This window comes from Haliotis rubra, unplaced genomic scaffold (assembly GCF_003918875.1).
Source record: "Haliotis rubra isolate DU_JTF1 unplaced genomic scaffold, ASM391887v1 Scf83, whole genome shotgun sequence".
Taxonomy (NCBI): Eukaryota; Metazoa; Mollusca; class Gastropoda; order Lepetellida; family Haliotidae; genus Haliotis; species Haliotis rubra.
The window spans coordinates 1109108-1126558 of NW_025767557.1; the positions used below are offsets into that span (position 1 = coordinate 1109108).

A 17451-nucleotide genomic window follows, 5' to 3' on the forward strand; every position below is an offset into this window, starting at 1 on the left:
GATGGACAATTTGATGAGCGTTACTTTCCATAAGGTTCCTTTGGTTGTTCAATAAGGGGAGGCGTGATTTGCTGATGAGGTATGGGCGATAAACATCTTTACTTTCGGTTATGAAATGTGTAAAGGAGTTATATCCTGAAATAACATTCCCTTAGACGCCAGTCTGGGCAAATGACGAATTGGGATACCACGGATATTTGTGGCCACGTCTGATTATTCTTTTATTGATGATACGTTTACAGAATCAATTGGCGCTTTATCAGAAATTGACTCAAGCTTACATAAGTGTTCTTGGGTTTCAATTGACCAGAATCGTTGCCCTAAATACGTAAGGAGTTAAACATCGATCCCAGTGAATGTATATGCAAAAACGTAGACTGGCTGTCCTTACATGGAACACAACTTTATCAGGATGTGTCTCCATCTGGAAGAAAATAATAACCACAGACTTATAACAGAATATTAGAAAATTGCAATAACTGACTGGGTTAAAGATAATGTCATCAGAAACGTGTACCCCAATTTTTAATGCAAAAGTATTATCATTTATATTTTAATCGCGAAAACGTTTCAGCTTCGGCCATTATACGTATTCCACTAGCGGTCAGGTGACCTTTTCAGTTCCTGACGTCATATTTGACTTGGGATCGCTATTTGTCAGTATTGCGCGCCGTGAAAGTTACTCTGTATTCTCATTTATTAGGGATTGGCCATATATTATAGGGATGGGTGTGCTGGTTGGAACTGTATCACAAATAATATTGCTGATAAACTATACTTTGACATCAAATGGTGACTACGTTTCGCTTGATCATCTTCAAGATGTAAAATCGGCTCGTTTACTAAACTGTTAACTAAACTGACCATGTGGTAAAATATGACATTTTGTGATGGTGTGAGCATTCATATCTCATTAAATATATATACAAGTCAGAAAGTTGGAAGTGCATTATATGAAATATGTCATAGCCTATATCACTCCGGTCATACTCTCCATTCATCTACATATAACACCCCTGCTACAAAGATTTGTATGTAAGATTGGGTCATATAACTGATCTAACATATACGTACTGCTGTAATATCAGTCATGAACCCACAACGTTTTGCTGAGACATGAGGATACTCGCAGTTCTCACGCTGGAAAAGTATGACTACATATTCACCAGACTGGCGGCTTATCAACTTCACATGCCTGTCCAGTCAGGGAGCGAATACTTACTTCTTCCAACTAGCACACGATAAAACAGCGTTTGTAAATCTGCAGATAAGGCTTTCGCAGAGTACACATCACAAATAGTTCATATTTCTCAAAAAAGGCTTTTTTGGAAAATCGTATATTCCAAATTAACCTCTGAGCTGATCCAAATTTATTCATACAAAAGAGAAATGTTTTTACGCTGAGCTGCAAAACAGGTTATTCCTAGATGTTGAAAAACAGGATTTCAAGCATCACCATTTATTCAACATGCAGCAGGAAAATTCATTCCCAATAGTTTCAGCTTTTCAATGCCAGTTAAGAAAAGGTTTGCTTTAATATTGTAAGGCGAATTATTTTCAGGTCGAAGATTCGTTTTAAAACATGTCAATAATATTTGCAGCTTTCAAACCTACACACAGAAAGACAAAGGATGTCATATGTATTTCGAGGACCCTTTCTGTACAATATGTGAAGTAAGGTTAGAATTAGATTTTTTCATTTCAACCCTTGGTTATTACTGTGATTACAGTTCAAGTGCATCTGTGTTCGGAGTTGAGCTCGGGTGAGAATGTGTGGGATTCAAGATTGCAATCGATTTCACAATTCTCAATATTGCCCACTATTCTTCATAAGGTCAAACTGAAAATGCAACTAATAACAACGAAATAGTATCTACATCTTGTCACATGGAGCAATAAATATATATTATAACATGGTAAAACCTCATATATCATTATCAAATATCTTGAAATATTTCATCTCGTTCCCGGCAGTTATACGTCAGGAGGTTTTACTGATTATCTATTGGAGAAGGCATCAATCACAGTCCTATTTGTGGAGATTTCGATATGGATATGTATGCATCAATAATTCATTACCGAGTGAGGGTGGAGTATTTTTCGACATAATATTGACAAATATACCTACTGAGGTTTATAAGAGCACGAAGTTATATTTGTAATTAGGTTTCATCCACACCTTTCCCTTATTTATCAATATCATAGTCAGTTATTCGCCAACATCTGATATTTTGGGGTCTCTGCAAAGGTTTGGTCCAAGGTGACTTTCTCTCACTGCTTAACGTGACACTTTACTGCTGCATTAACGCAGGTTCTGCCATAACCAAGAGCGTGAATGTTTCAGGATTTAGGGCAACTGAGACACTTGAGCAATTGGGCGCTTCTCCGTGTCGATCCCGTGAAGATCCGGGTTAGAATTGGTCTACAGCAGCCTATGCATGCCGTAAGAGGCGACTAACGGGATCGGGTGCTCCGGATCAAATTGCTTAGATCGATGCTCATGATGTTGGTCACTGGATGGTCTGGTCCAGACTCGATTATTTACAGACCGCGGCCATAGAGTTGGAAACAAAGTTTGAATATAGAGTGAAAACTAAAATCGTGTTTCCCTGTTTCCAGTTTCTACTCAAAACATTCAAAATCGTAGCTAACACAAAAGAATGTGGACTTTATCCTGCATGGACTTCATTTCTATTGCAATCTCTAATATACAGGGTAAATTCCGATTGAATGTAACACTCGCCCCAAGAGAACTGGCCATGATAGTTATTTGTACAGATTATTTAAAGTTTGAGAACATCAGACAGCCTGTAGGTTTGAAGGACCTCTTTTTTAGTGTGTTAGCCTGAAGAGATGACTTTTTGCTCCTAGATTTGACAGTGATATCACATAATTGACAGTCTGGTTCCCATGTACTGATAGTAATCCGCAGTAAGAACTGCTACAAGCCTTAAGAAAGAACGTGTGGAAATTATTGATATTACTACAACGCAGGATGTTAGTTACGTTCGGAGCTTATATGACCCATTCATAGATAGAGACTTTTGTAGCAGGTGTTTTACATGTAGATGAATCGCGACCATGATCGGGGTGATATAGCCTCTGGCATAAGTGTGCGTCAGTCTGGAACCTTTATACATTGCTGGCAATAATGAATGGCACGATAATTTTAAAACATACAGCTATTTGACATGTATAACTCACTTATAAGACAGATTTTTAACTCAAAGCGAGATTCTAATATCACTTCATGGTCATTTCCGTTAAACTATTGTAAAATGTTAATTGTATAAGCGTACTGAAATTGATGGGGATGTTTTTCCTATGTGGTAAAGTTCTTCAAACTGCGTCATTTGGGAGCCTTCTCCCACATTTTGGCGACACCCAGGATATAGATGAAACCCTGCTGCTGCTGCTGCTGGTACAACCACTTGACTCACTCTGCCAGTCTTCCTTGGCAACATTTTGGGCTTTCCTCTCTGCTTCTTTCGATGACGTCACAAATAACTCAAGTGCTGTTACTAAAGCAATTCTGACCCAACCCATTCACTAACTTTCATCGGCAGTATATAATTTTCATGGAAGAATTTGGCAGGATCTGATGAATGAGAATGAACCAGGTTAACGATGTTATGTACTAGAACACTCTCTGTGTAATTAGAGTATTAAAGTACAGACTGTGTAAGAAATATTGAAATGGTTTTGTTAGTGGACACGTGGCCTCATAAGAGGCTGATTTAAACACTGCTTGGCAATTGAGTCGGGATCCTCTTGACGTAATTCTATAGTTATTTCATTATGAAGGCAGACTGATAAAAGCTGTGGTGTATGAGAAACCCGTCTCCGTCCATGCCTCCAAATAAACAGGGGTCGATGTGTAACTCCATACAGGTCAATAATTCTTGGCTTCTGATAAGGGTCAATTGCTGGTTTCTGATAAGGGTCAATTGCTGGTTTCTGATAAGGATCAGTTACGAGATTATCATCATGTGTTGGCCAATTTCCTGTTGTTATTGAGTATTTGAAGGACGGGAATTCATTTGGGACCGACGGCGTTAGCATCTGGAACTGCTCATTTGTGACGTCATTCCGCCTTTACGTCACAATATGATTTGAATGACGTCACCACTGCTGACGACGCAACAATACAATGGTGTGTGCGATACTTGTACGTGTCAATACGCAGTGAATAGTCTTGCAATTTCCGGAATCGAATACCATTCGATCATGTTTTCAACCAATCAGATTAAAGAACACGGTGTCTTTTGGTTTACAATTGCTGGTTTCTGATAAGCGTCACTTGATGGTTTCTGATAAGGATCACTTGATAATTTCTGATAAGTTCCAGTTGCTTCAGCATAATAATAGTCAGATCAGTGTATGAAATAAGCCAAACACCCAGCCAGACATCAGGGCTGGTAACTTGAAAATGTTACCAGCCCAAAATGGATTTAACCAGACCAGACACCAAGCAAGATATGGTGAATTTACTCAGATGCATGGAACATCTAAAATTGTTACCAGACCATCGGGCTGGCTAGCGGTAAATCTAGACCGTCCGTCAGGGCGGTCGGACGGGCCTTATTTCATACACTGAATCAGATCCAGCCACAAACACCCGTGGTATACCAGGCCAGTGTTTAATGTTTAGACAGGACTAAACGAGAATCTTATTTCAGATCAGGTGTTTTACATCCTATATTAACGACATCCATATGTTTATCAGCCAAATCGCTGGTGCAAATCCCGTCTTCCCTTATTACACAAGAACCGTCATATATACCGACTTCTCAGTTGTTCGATCAAGGTTATACACTCATGACTACTGAAACGCTTTCAAAACGTTTTATGGTAGACATGTGGAGGGCATTTCCGTATTTGACCTGTCTCTGACGAAACTGATGCACGATGCAATTCCCTATCTTGAATTTACTGCACGTCCCCGTGTATTTCCAGATAAACAATTGACTAGCCTCTGCATGTGTTTATGGTGGGTGACACCGGTGGCGCAGGATACACTCATTTTTGTCCTGAGCACCTGGCATCGTTACTTTTGATAGTGACTCATAAACACATGCTCATGATATTGTCGGAATTTTCATTCGACTCGTTTTCAGCAGAGATTGTTCATGCATGTGGAAAGGATTTTGTCCCATATATTTCAGTTATAACCATTAGACTATATCAGTTTTTCCAAAGAATAAAATAAAAGGCTATGTGTTTATTATTAGGACAAATTGTTTAACTACTTTAATGCCTTGACTCAAACATGTTCTTAGTATGCAATGTTCTTCAATTTTCTAGTACATGTGCACCTAACATTTTCTGTCACAGTCTCAATAATTCGGCGTGCGAACAGCTGCCAGCCACACGGGACTCTTTTGAATATAACAAAGTACCTTTGCAGCAAGAAAATGCGTAAAGAAGATCAAACTGAGGGCAGGACTCGATCGATATAATCTTATTTAACATAAATTTACAGCGCTGGACGGGGCTATGTATGGCAATGATGAATGTCACTGAGGGTAATCAACCTTTTGACCGCCTTTATACACCGTTGCAATGATATTTGGATAATATCTGGATATGATTAACTTAATAAAACGTTCATTCAAAGATACGAAAATCGATACGTAAATATTAACATACCTTCAGTGTCGTTGATATATCTCTATTTCCCATCTGGTTTTCATCGGGTTTTGGTGGGTTTTAGTATTTTTTTACCAACAACCTGGATGTGAAGACCTGGATAAGAACTGGTCTTCAGCAACCCATGCTTGTCATAAGAGGCGACTGACGGAATCGGGTGATCAGACTCGCTGACTTGGTTGATGCATGCTGTCGTATCCCAATTGCTAGAACATTGCTGAGGGTGGCGTTAAACAATAAACAAACAAATCAGTCATGTCTTTAATAATACAATGTTAAGCAGACAGCTATTCAAGACAATGTACGCTTGAAAAAATATACTTCGAGAGACAAAATTACATTTTTCAGAAGGAACTGTTGTGCTAGTCATTGAACTATAGTTTCTTTGTTCCTCATTGGAGGCATTCAAAACCCATTACGCCAACCGTGCCACGTACCCATCAATGCCTCTTCCCTGCATGTTTCTGCACTTTGGGATCTCTCGATCTGTCGTCATGCCATCAAGGCTAATCCCGAGTGATGAAAATAATGAAACTAAATATTGAACAATGAAGTCCTACTTCTAAATATGAGGTAATATTGCCACTGGAAGAAGCATAATGAAGTCTTTGATTGCTGACAAAGGGAGATTAAGAAACCCCGGCTGGAGCTAAAACATCGCATAATTGCCACTTAATTCTGCAATCTGGTCTCATCGAAAAGCCCGAGGGTGATAGGAGAGACATTACATTGAGAGGGCTTGTAGGATACTGGTGGTTGTTGAAGGGAGAAATATGATGTTCATGGTTGGTTGATGGTTGTGGATGGTAGTTCTTCCACAATTGTGACCAACTTTTTTTTGTTTAAAGCCTGGCGATATGTGTGATTGGAGGTAAATAATGGATAACTGCATGGGATTGCGAAAAGTGAATTAAAGAATTCTAAATGTGTCTTGCCGGACAAATGGAATGGCACAATATAATACACCAGAGTCGTAAGTTTATGGCAAGCGTTTTCATCCAGTAACTTTTTCTTTTTAGTGAGAATTGGGGATGTTTACTGTTTCCGAGAACACCTGGTATCATTAATAATTTTCATTCCTATAATTTTCCCCGTCATAGTTTTGTTCCTTTCACGCCTAAAGGAATATGTTTTGGCAGACCATTTACTGTCAAAGTGCCAACATAAAGTTGACATATGCGACGTAGGCTTGCGCTGGTGTGGCCAGCAGTCTCAAACAGTGGCATGAGAGACCTATGTGGATGAGGATATTCCACAGATTGTTGTGATGGTTCTTAACCCGGATGTAGTGGCCCTGGCCCATGGGTATGAAACGTGATCTACTGGATCTGGGAGTGTTAGTTGTGTCACTTGGTGTTGAAGAATTGGAGATTTTGTTTGCGAATACCCGAGAAGCCTGATCACCCGTTCAAGACAGAAAACCTATTGCCTTCGTATTTCTTTGTCAGGCTGATGCGTTTTAGTGCATTTCCACGGTTTTTAACCATATTCTTCCTGAGCGCGGTTTGAGCCTTTGCAAAAGTTATTCTATATTATATTAAGTATATTCTTGTGATATTCGTAAAACCATTACCTCAGATATCTTTGTAAGCTATTCCTTATTACTGTAGAGTAAAACACACATTTGTATACAACTGGGTGCGTGGCTATTGCCACAGGACATGCTTCACCTTTTCACGACATGCATCAATCATGATATATTAAAATATGTGCAGCCGAAACTGCCAGAACTTCAAATGTAATCACATCTCTTACTTTGGTATTCATACTTGTCGGTGTCTTGAAATTTTGTCTTCTCTATCGTTGACAAATAAGGGCCTTCATCGATTATTTTCAAATCTGGACACAAACATCATGGGCAACCTCCTTCCAACTGGGATCACAACTTTCAAATCATTACTGATGCTGTCCAATCATATGCCAAAAACTGGGCCAGAAGAGAAAACCATCCCGTTCAATCGAACGGTAATGTTGTCATTCGTAGAGAGAAAGGGGAAACAGAATTGGAATAAACGTATGCTGACCTAGCCAAATGTCATCCTAGTTGTCTGGCTGCCCTCATGAAGCGTCTGTAATTGTTCCTGCTGACAGGGCCTCAAATGATAAATGTTTGATCAAAGAAGTTCGTATACGTGACATATCAAATAATGTTATATACACGTCGAGCATGTTAGCTGTGGAAGAGATGTGCCAAAATCACGAATCAATATTATCAAATTTAGATTAACAGCTTTGACTCTAAAGCCTATGTCCATCCCTCTGTAATTGTACATTCAAATGCTCCAGTACAATCCATACAAAGAGAGGTAGCTTGCTGGGTTTAGTAATGGTAGCACAAACCATTGCCTCGGAAATTAACCATAATCTTTTGTACACTCGAGGAAAGGCTTTCTTAGTATCCGAAGAGGTATCTCAGACTAAATGAATTGATATTATGTGGAATCTCCAATTTGTTTGGAATTTGTTTACATATGTCACCGAAATGATCTATGCTCAATGCTCTCTAACTATTGTACCTTACTTAAGTTGTGAAATATAGACATGAAAGGAGACTGGAGCTCCTAGAATATTGAGACATAAAGTGAAAATTAAGTATTTGAAATTTACAGTCATCCCTCTTTTCATTCGGTCTTGAGAATTAGTGTATTTTGGTTATTCGGAATATTTATGCACAGATCTAAATATGTAACAGAACAGGTCTTACTGGTCTCCTCTATATCTATAAAACACATTCAATTGATTAAGAGGAGAAAACTTTCTGGAGTAGCAAACATTCCCAGAAACAGATTCAATTACTTTACAACAACAAAACATACAGGAACATTTCCATACGCTTCAGTTGGTTTCTGATTAAAACGAGCGTTGATCCATGAAACACATTATCAATACTTAACCACATGTAGCCACAATGACACGATGCCAAGAATTATCATACCTCCACCATTGATATCGTAATACGTCGGGGATGTTATTTCAGGATATAGCTACTTTACACACAACATTAGCGACAGCAAACATGTTTTGCCAGCCGTATCTTGGCAATATTGTATTCAGGTTTCTCGTAAATGCCTGTTTTAAAAAATGCATCCTATTCAGAAAATTCTCTTCAAATTGAATCCATCACAAATATGGTAGACGTTTATGATAGTTTATGGTACATAGAGCTGACAGTGTATTCCAAGAAGAGAAAAAGCAGGTTTTCTAAGCAGAATGCCGCTTTTCTTACTATATCAACGTTAGCTGTAAGAGAATGGTCAGTTTTGAAAAATATCTTTTGTCAAAGTGTCATGTGTAATACATTAAAATGCCCTCAACATTTTAAGCTGGAAATACAAACAATTAAATTCAAACAGGTTTAATTGCCGTTGCAAACCAGGGGACATTGTTATATTTAAATATAAAAATTATGTTTCAAATATACTGAATAACATTCACGCGGACAGACTATCCTCGATTATTGACCAAGTGTGAGACCTGTACCATCCGTTTTCACCACTGCTTTGCCTTCTTGCGCCCACTGGAATGTGTTTCGGCAGATAATCGAGACTGGTGATGTCAAAAAGTCCTGCTCCATTACTTGTTCAACATTAGTTTGAGCGATAAAACATAGAATTTAAACCAAAATATTTAATATGAAACGTCAAAAAAGAGAATGATTAGTCTCGATTACCTGTCAAAACAGGTTCCATTAGACACGATAAAGAGTAAAGATGAAAGTTATGAGAAAGGATCACTGACGATCAGTCATGAAATTTATCATTTATCATACGACTGATTCAGCAATCCAGTCCCTAGTTACTTATTGTTACCAACTGTTATAGATCTTTGCTGTGCATTTTCCATATTCCCCGAAGATCCCGGGTACAATGTGTGAAGCCCATTTCTGGTGTCCATGATATTGCTGGAATATTGATGAAAGAGGCATAAAACGCAACTCACTCACTCACTTACTCCACTATAGGAAACAATCCTGCTCTGGCATGTAAATTTAGACAATGTGATTAACAATTATAACTAGAATCGTCCATATTTCGATACATCATCTTCTCAGCTGCAAACTTTACATTTTTAACAATGTTCAGGAGTGTATAATCTGGAGCATGTCAACAAGCAGATGTCAAGAACCTGTTTCAAGATGTCCCTTTTCATATAATCATGTTCAGCTTATAGTTATTCACAGCTTTGATGAGACAGCCTTCCCTTTAATTGTCCATTGCTAGCCCAATGAATTAACAGAACAGAATGTCATTGACATTGACACTTCATTTCTTCTAAAAGGGTCAATGCTTCTGCTTAAATGAAACCCATTGGCAAGGAATACTTTCGTGATATTGTATTGGTTTCCGATAAATGGCAAACTGATTCATTAAGGACGTAACTGTAGCTACAAATAGCTGTGGTATCATACATATAACTGTTTAGACATCCTATTGTACACATTAGACTACAGACAGTAAATATGAGCTGTATCTATGCAATGCATCATCTCATCTCTTACTGAACAAGAACAGCATCCGGAATCTGGAAGCAGTGTTCATCAACTATATCGGGAGACTGATATGGTGACAAAACTTCCTGTGGGCGCTATGACAATCCTATGTTACAGTGATCACATTGTCCCTGTTTTGCGCCATTAGTGCCACCGTTGCCAGTTTACAGATTATCTCTTGAAAGGTGGGCAAAACACATCAACTGATTGACAATACTAACAATATTGACCTCATGGCAAGAACATGCTCTGATTGGGAATAAAATAACGTTTTCCCATTTCAGCTTCTTAGGAGACATAAATTGTCACAGTGGCCTAAACCATTTACAAGGAGACAGAATCTGTCAATTAAGGCAGTCCATAGTTGTAGATTGTTGTGCAGTTTTCATCCTCAACATCATTGATCATAGTTGGATGGCTGCCTTCATCGATAAAGGAAATAAGATTGAACTAATCTAATTTTAGAAAAAATATTAACGATATCTCGACCATGAGATGAAGCATGTGAAGCACACTATCAGTTATTCTAAAGTCCCGTCACGACACGTCATTGTGCCTTCTCCTCCTCCTGTACGAAAATGCATACATCATTTAGTCGTTTTTCTTTCACCATTACAACAACAAATTTTTAAGCATTCTGCTTTAATGTACTTCAAGGGAAGGCCATAAATGTCATGTACAAATGCATTTGTTTTTTAAAAGATTTTATCAATCGAAAATTCCGGTTTACTGCTGTGCTATTCCTTCGGTGTCTTATTTCATAATACTTCAAATCACACAGAGGTGACAACGCCACTGGATCAGAAACACGAATTGTACATGTATCATCATGTACTTAACACGATAAAATTAAGTTCCGTTTTCTTTTACATGATGTCAATTCTATGGTAAATTTTGCTGTTGCTGTTTGGGTTTTTTTGTCGTAGCTGTTGACAAATTGAGACAATACATGTGATTTAGTCAAGATCATGTTTGACAGTAATCTATCTATTGTCCACTAGATGTAGAAGTATACTCTCCCAAAAAGAAACGCATATAGGAATTTCAACTGTATTTTTATGTTTATTTTGAAACATCTTGTAGGCTTTATGAGTCAATGAATATAGCGAAATTGCACACTGGGAATGCAGACTTATCTGTCTTTGGCACCAACTCGAGAAAAGTCAGTTTGAGTGTCACATGGAGGCGTGTGGTGGCGCCGAAGTCAATACCTCGTGTGACCTCCGTGGGCATCCAGAACTGCACGGCATCGCCTCGGCATCGAACGAATAAGTTTTAGTATCTCGTGTTGCCCAATCGCGTAGTGCCTGTGCGAGTTGCTGAAGTGTCTGGGGCTGAGGGTTACGGCGTCGCACCCGTCTGTCCAGGGCATCCCACAGATGTTCGATCGGGTTTAAGTCCGGTGATCTTGTGGGCCAGGGGAGCACATTGATGTTGTGGTTCTGGAGGAAGTCTCTAGTGTGACGTGCTGTATGGGGCCTGGCATTGTCCTGTTGAAACAACTCCCTCTGGCGATCACTGATTGGAAGGAGGTGTGGGCGTAGGATTTCTCCACAGTACCGTTGAGCTGTCAGGTTGCCCTGGATCATCACCAAATCACTTCTCCTACGGCAGGTGATCTCCCCCCACATCATAACACTTCCCCGGCCGAATCTGTCCACCTGGGGAACGCAAGCGTCGGCGAAAGGTTCACGTCGACGTCTGTACACCTGCATTCTTCCATCGCGTCGTTCCAATAGAAATCGTGATTCATCACTGAACCAGATTCTACGCCAATTCGGTAGGTTCCAGGCTTGAACATTGGTGCACCATTGAACTGGATGTCGACGATGTTGTTGTCGAAGCACAGGGCCAAAATAAGGTCTTCTGACACGTAAACCAGCCTCTCTCAACCTGTTCCTGACGGTCTGTGCAGAAAGCCTCCTCAATCCGGGTATTTGTCGAGCGGTACTGGTCGCCGTAGCGGTTCGATGACGCAGGTGATGTAGCCGGATGTAGCGATCCTGCGCCGCTAGAGGTCGCCCACTACGAGGGGCATCTGCTACCGCATTCTGCCGGCGATATCTCTCCCAGAGCCGTGAAATGGTGCTTTAGTGAACATTCATGCGTCGGGCAAATGCACGTTCACACTGGCCAGCTTCAAGCAAACCAATGGCGATATGACGGTTGGCTTCACTTCGACGTGGCATTTTGCGTTCGTCAACAATATTCCAAATACAGTGAATAATCGACAGACAGCGATCAACCTTTTATACCCATCATTGAGATTATCTGATCCCCAACTTTCACGTGCATTGCATGTGAATTGTGTATTCTGTGACACTACACGCCGAAATTGAAAATCATGCTGTTAAATACGGGTATTTTTCGGATGGTGCGTTTTGTTGTGATGTTTCAAAACATAAACACCATAGGACTCATAAACAGAGCAAAACCTTTTGTAAAATGAATCACGTTTCAATTCATTGCTACATGAAATTGCAATTTCCATGATGCGTTTCTTTTTTGGGAGAGTATATGTTGATATGATACACTGTGAGGCATACGAAAGTATATCGGGTCGCTATTTTTTCAACTAAATATTGAGAGACCTCTTTGTGTGTTTGAATGTGTGGCAGGGTAGGTATCATGGTAAAATCCAGTCACTTGTAGGGAAAATGGTTCTTTTACGCTGGAAACACAAAGTCGTCTTCAAGGCATCATAAATTTGATCGATAAAGGTCAATTTCACAGTACCATACACAAAGGAAAGACTTGTTTGAAGGTATGTACGACTGTTCTATTCTCCAGGGAGAAACATGCGTTCTACAATGGAAATGGCCTAACACGTTCATAGACACCGTTTGGAATTCTTCTATCCTACACTAGTGGTCCACGAATGGATTGTTCTCAAGAAAATGAACATCTGCGATCTCTTAAACGGAATTATAATCCTGTCCAATCGCTTGTTCCGTCACAAAATTGCCGATCTTAAGAACTCGATACCTTAAATAACACACACTGTTGATTCCAGTTTGGTTTATGAACGACATTAATTCTCAACACAACCACTTAAACTGACGTGCAAAAGAAAGTATACACCTGGTTTGGTGGATGATTTTCGATATCTGTGGGGTTCTCAATCGGGTGGGTTTAAAAAGAGAACAGGCCTCGATTTCTCGAAACAAACGTAAGTCTGAGCTTTGTCTCAACTTTATGAAAACGCAGAAAATAAATGCATTTTACTCAATGAACTGAAATCGGTATTTAACTCCAACTATAGTAGACAATTTGAGTTTGGTGGATAGATTACTTAAGTTGTTTGGGCTTTTATATTTTAAAAATGCAGTTGAGTTAAAAATTTAGCTGTTTCAAATTGTGAAACTCAGTTTGAGATTTGAGTAAAAACTTTAGTTTGTTTCGAAAAATCGGGTCCTTGCTCCGATTAGACCAGAATATGTAAACATAACAGAAAGGTATTTCACTAAAAATGTTGAATTGTCACATTAACTACTTCTAAAATAATGAGGGGCGGTGGGGTAGCCTAGTGGTTAAAGCGTTGGCTCGTCACGCCGAAGTCACGGGTTCGATCCCCACATGGGTACAATTTGTGAAGCCCATTTCTGGTGTCCCCTGCCGTGATGTTTCTGGAATATTGCTAAAAGCGGCGTAAAACCAAACTGAGTCAGTCAGTCAGTCTATAATAATGAAAATTATTTTGGTAACTCCAAACCAGATGACTATTTCCAAAATATATGTCCTTTTCGATAATTTACAGCAGGATACCTATTTCTTCTAAAGATCTTACCAAAATATTTACTACGAATGCATAAAAAAACTGTAAATCATCTGAAATGACACATTAACAAGTGTCAAACAAGTACTAACTGCCAATAAGAACTCGGTACCTTAAATACCATGCACTCGATGTATTATAATACAGCATAAAAGACATGTGCAATGTTGATTCCAGTTGGGTTTATGCACGACATGAATCCTCAACACAACCACTTAAACCGACGTGCAAAAGAAATTATACGCCTAGTATGGGGGATGACTTTCGATATCTGTGGAGTGTTTCATCATGTGGGTTTCAAAAGAGAACTTGTTCCGAATATACCAGAATATGTAACCATAACAGAAGTGTATTTCACACAACAAAATTAATTGTCACATCAACTATTTCTAAAATAATGATAATTATTTTGGCAACTCAAAACCAGATGACTATTTCCAAAATATATTTTTATTTTCAATAATTCGGCGTTTAAACATTCGTCAGCATCGTTGCATTAGCCTAATTAACAGCTGTTTGCAGACATCCAGTTTTTATGTTTCAAACTGTGCTATTCTCACTTGTTGAGAGGCAGGATAATGATGCCTCAGATCAGTTATCTCAGGAGTTGCATCCACAGTTCATAGGAGAATAATCTCGCCCAGTGGCAAGACTTGTAATTCTTTGTATTAACAGAGACTGTGTGAACTTTCACGACTGGAGAACCTGCATTCTTGTAAGTTGCAAAGAGAATCATGGACGTTATCCGTTTGTGAGCTATGAGGTCATTGCCCAAAATTAGAAACAAACATATCTTTTGACGTATGAAACTCTTCAGTTCATGTAGGATAATCAGAAGCCATCCCTTTCTAGCTGTCTGTAACATGCATTCTTATGCATACACTTGTATGCGCAGACTCCTTCTTGTGTGGAATGATATGCAAAAAGCGTTTCAAAAGCTAATATTTTTCAACGATGATTGAAGACATGATACTAAACTTTAAAGACATATTAGAAGACAAAAGTTGATGACATTTCTTTGAAGAAATATAGAGCCACTCATAAAAAGTAATTTCTTTATTCATTCTTCAAGGACGTGTTAAGCCATTATGCCTATTATCTATGTCACATACCCATCAATGTACCTTCCTTGCATATTTCCTACACTTTATCATCAAGGCTAATCTCGAGCGCTTAAAATATGACACCAGATATTGAAAAATAAATTCTGCTTCAAAGCATTAATGAATATTGCCATTGGAAAGAACGTACTGAACTCTTTGATCGCTGACAAAGAGAGAATAAGAAACCTCGTTTAGACCTAAAACATTACCACTTAATTCTGCGATCTGGCTTCATCAAAAAGTCCGAGGGTGAGAAGAAAGAGACATCAGTTTCAGGCGTCATGTTACAAATACATACGATATTTTTGAAAATGAATCTAGGACGATGGTTAAGTGTAAAAGGTATTGGGGAACTACAGTCAAACAAAACAGTATCTTCACGGGTAAAACATAATTGAAAACACAGGTTTAACAAAACGTCTAGAAGCTTTATTACACACAATAAAATCTTATTTCTAAAGTGACCAATGGGTTTAGTGACATATACATTGCAAAGACCTTTCCTTGTTAGATATTGTAAAACCTTCGGCACTTAACATCGTCCTCTGTTCATGTATTCATAATTCTACAAACGAGATTTTAAAACTCTTATATTCGACATTACCTTCCAAATATGGATCCATCAAAACAGAGGAGACATCTAGGACACTTCAGAATCACTCAGAGCTGACAACGCGAAACAGGTTTTCAAGTACAATCATGTATTCAACATGAACCAGGAAGTGATGTTTGTTGTATTAATTATCTCAAGACAACAATAGTTTTGGTCAAAGATTCGTGTTGAAATATGTGCATAAACACATACATACCATAATAGAAAAACAACAAACGAAATCTGAAACAAACACTCATTTGTACGATTCAGACTCTATCATGAGCAGTTGTCAAATTTTAAAGGAGGCAATACCTGCATGTTACTGACGTGCTGTGAGGTAGCCTGGTAGTTAAAGCGTTCGCTCATCACTCCGAAGGCTCGGGTTCGATTCCCCACATGGTACAATGTGGGAAGCCCATTTCTGGTGTGATATTGCTGGAATATTGCTAAAAACGGCGAAAAACTTAACTCACTCACTCACTCATTCGCTCTCTCCGCAAACAAGATATGTAAAGAATGCAAACCAATGAAACAGGTTTTCAAGCACCATCATGTATTTAACATGAGTTAGTGAGTTTAGTTCTACGCCGCACTAGCACTATTACACCTATATGGCGGCGGTCTGTAAATAATCGAGTCTGGACCAAACAATCCAGTGATCAACAGCATGACTGACTGACTGACTGAGTTTGGTTTTACGCCGCTTTTAGCAATATTCCAGCAACATCACGGCGGGGGACACCAGAAATGGGGATTCGAACCCGGGTCTTTGGCGTGACGAGCCAACGCTTTAACCACTAGGCTACCCCACCGCCCCTCAACAGCATCAGCGTCGATCTGTGCAATTGTGTATTCAATATGAACAAGGAAATGATGGCCAGGAAATTATCTACAACATAACGGTAGTTTTCGATTCATAAAATATTTTTGTCAAATATTCATGTTGAAACATGTCCATAACATGTTAGCTTTTGTCATTTAAACACATAAGTACCATTATAGAAAAAATAATTTGAAACAAGCGAAATCTGAAACAAAGACTCATCTATACGTTTCAGACTATCATGAGCACTTGCCAAATTTAAAGAAGGCAATATATGGGTGTTACGGGACCCTTTTCGCAAACAAGATAAACAAGACAAGGTGTGAATATACAACGTAATGACATGTATCAAATGTGTTTGTAGATAAAATATTCATTTTGTTTCATCACTTCAACATCACTTACTAACTTCAGCTTATATGTCTGTACTCTGGCACTGAGGAATAGTTTTTGTATTTCATGGAACATTACCTGGCATTATTTTCATCACCTTCTCCACTTTCCCGGGATTCATGTATATGGGCTTATACGAACATTGATGTACATTTCCAATACAGTTTCATTCGTCTCTTAACGTCAGTCTTGAAGCACAAAGTCTGTCAGTGAATAGTTACAAGATCAGGTATTTCGGGTACTCTGTAATAAAATAATAATCAAAGGTTTAAAGATTATATAATCTCATCGGATACTTTTATGCTTCATTAATACAAATTTTCTATAAGATACGAGAAAATTGATTCACGGAGCATTTGCTTCTTTTTCTCAGAATTGAAGGTCAACAAGATGCTTATAAAACTCTCAACAGAGTACCTTTTGTATCAAAATAAGCTTGCAAGGATTGCTGTATTTCCTTAGTTTGCTTAAGATATATCTGAGTTTCACACCTTTAATGTCTTCCATAAATCTATGTGTACTAATTTGATGGACAAAATAAACTGTGGGTAAATATAATGTCATTTTATATTTTAACTCAATATTGTTTCTAACCGATGAACGTATACTGCCCCACTGTTTTTG

At 38.7% G+C, this 17451-nt stretch overlaps 1 long non-coding RNA gene across 1 annotated transcript; it reads right to left on the reverse strand.

The window, feature by feature from the left end:
• Nucleotides 1–281: 281 nt before the first annotated feature.
• LOC124262246 lies at nucleotides 282–13321 on the reverse strand. Its single transcript, XR_006894531.1, has 3 exons — nucleotides 13308–13321; nucleotides 2266–2270; nucleotides 282–574 (listed from the first exon to the last, which is right to left on the reverse strand). It is a non-coding gene; the product is annotated as an uncharacterized LOC124262246 (long non-coding RNA).
• Between the last annotated feature and the right edge of the window lie 4130 nt (nucleotides 13322–17451).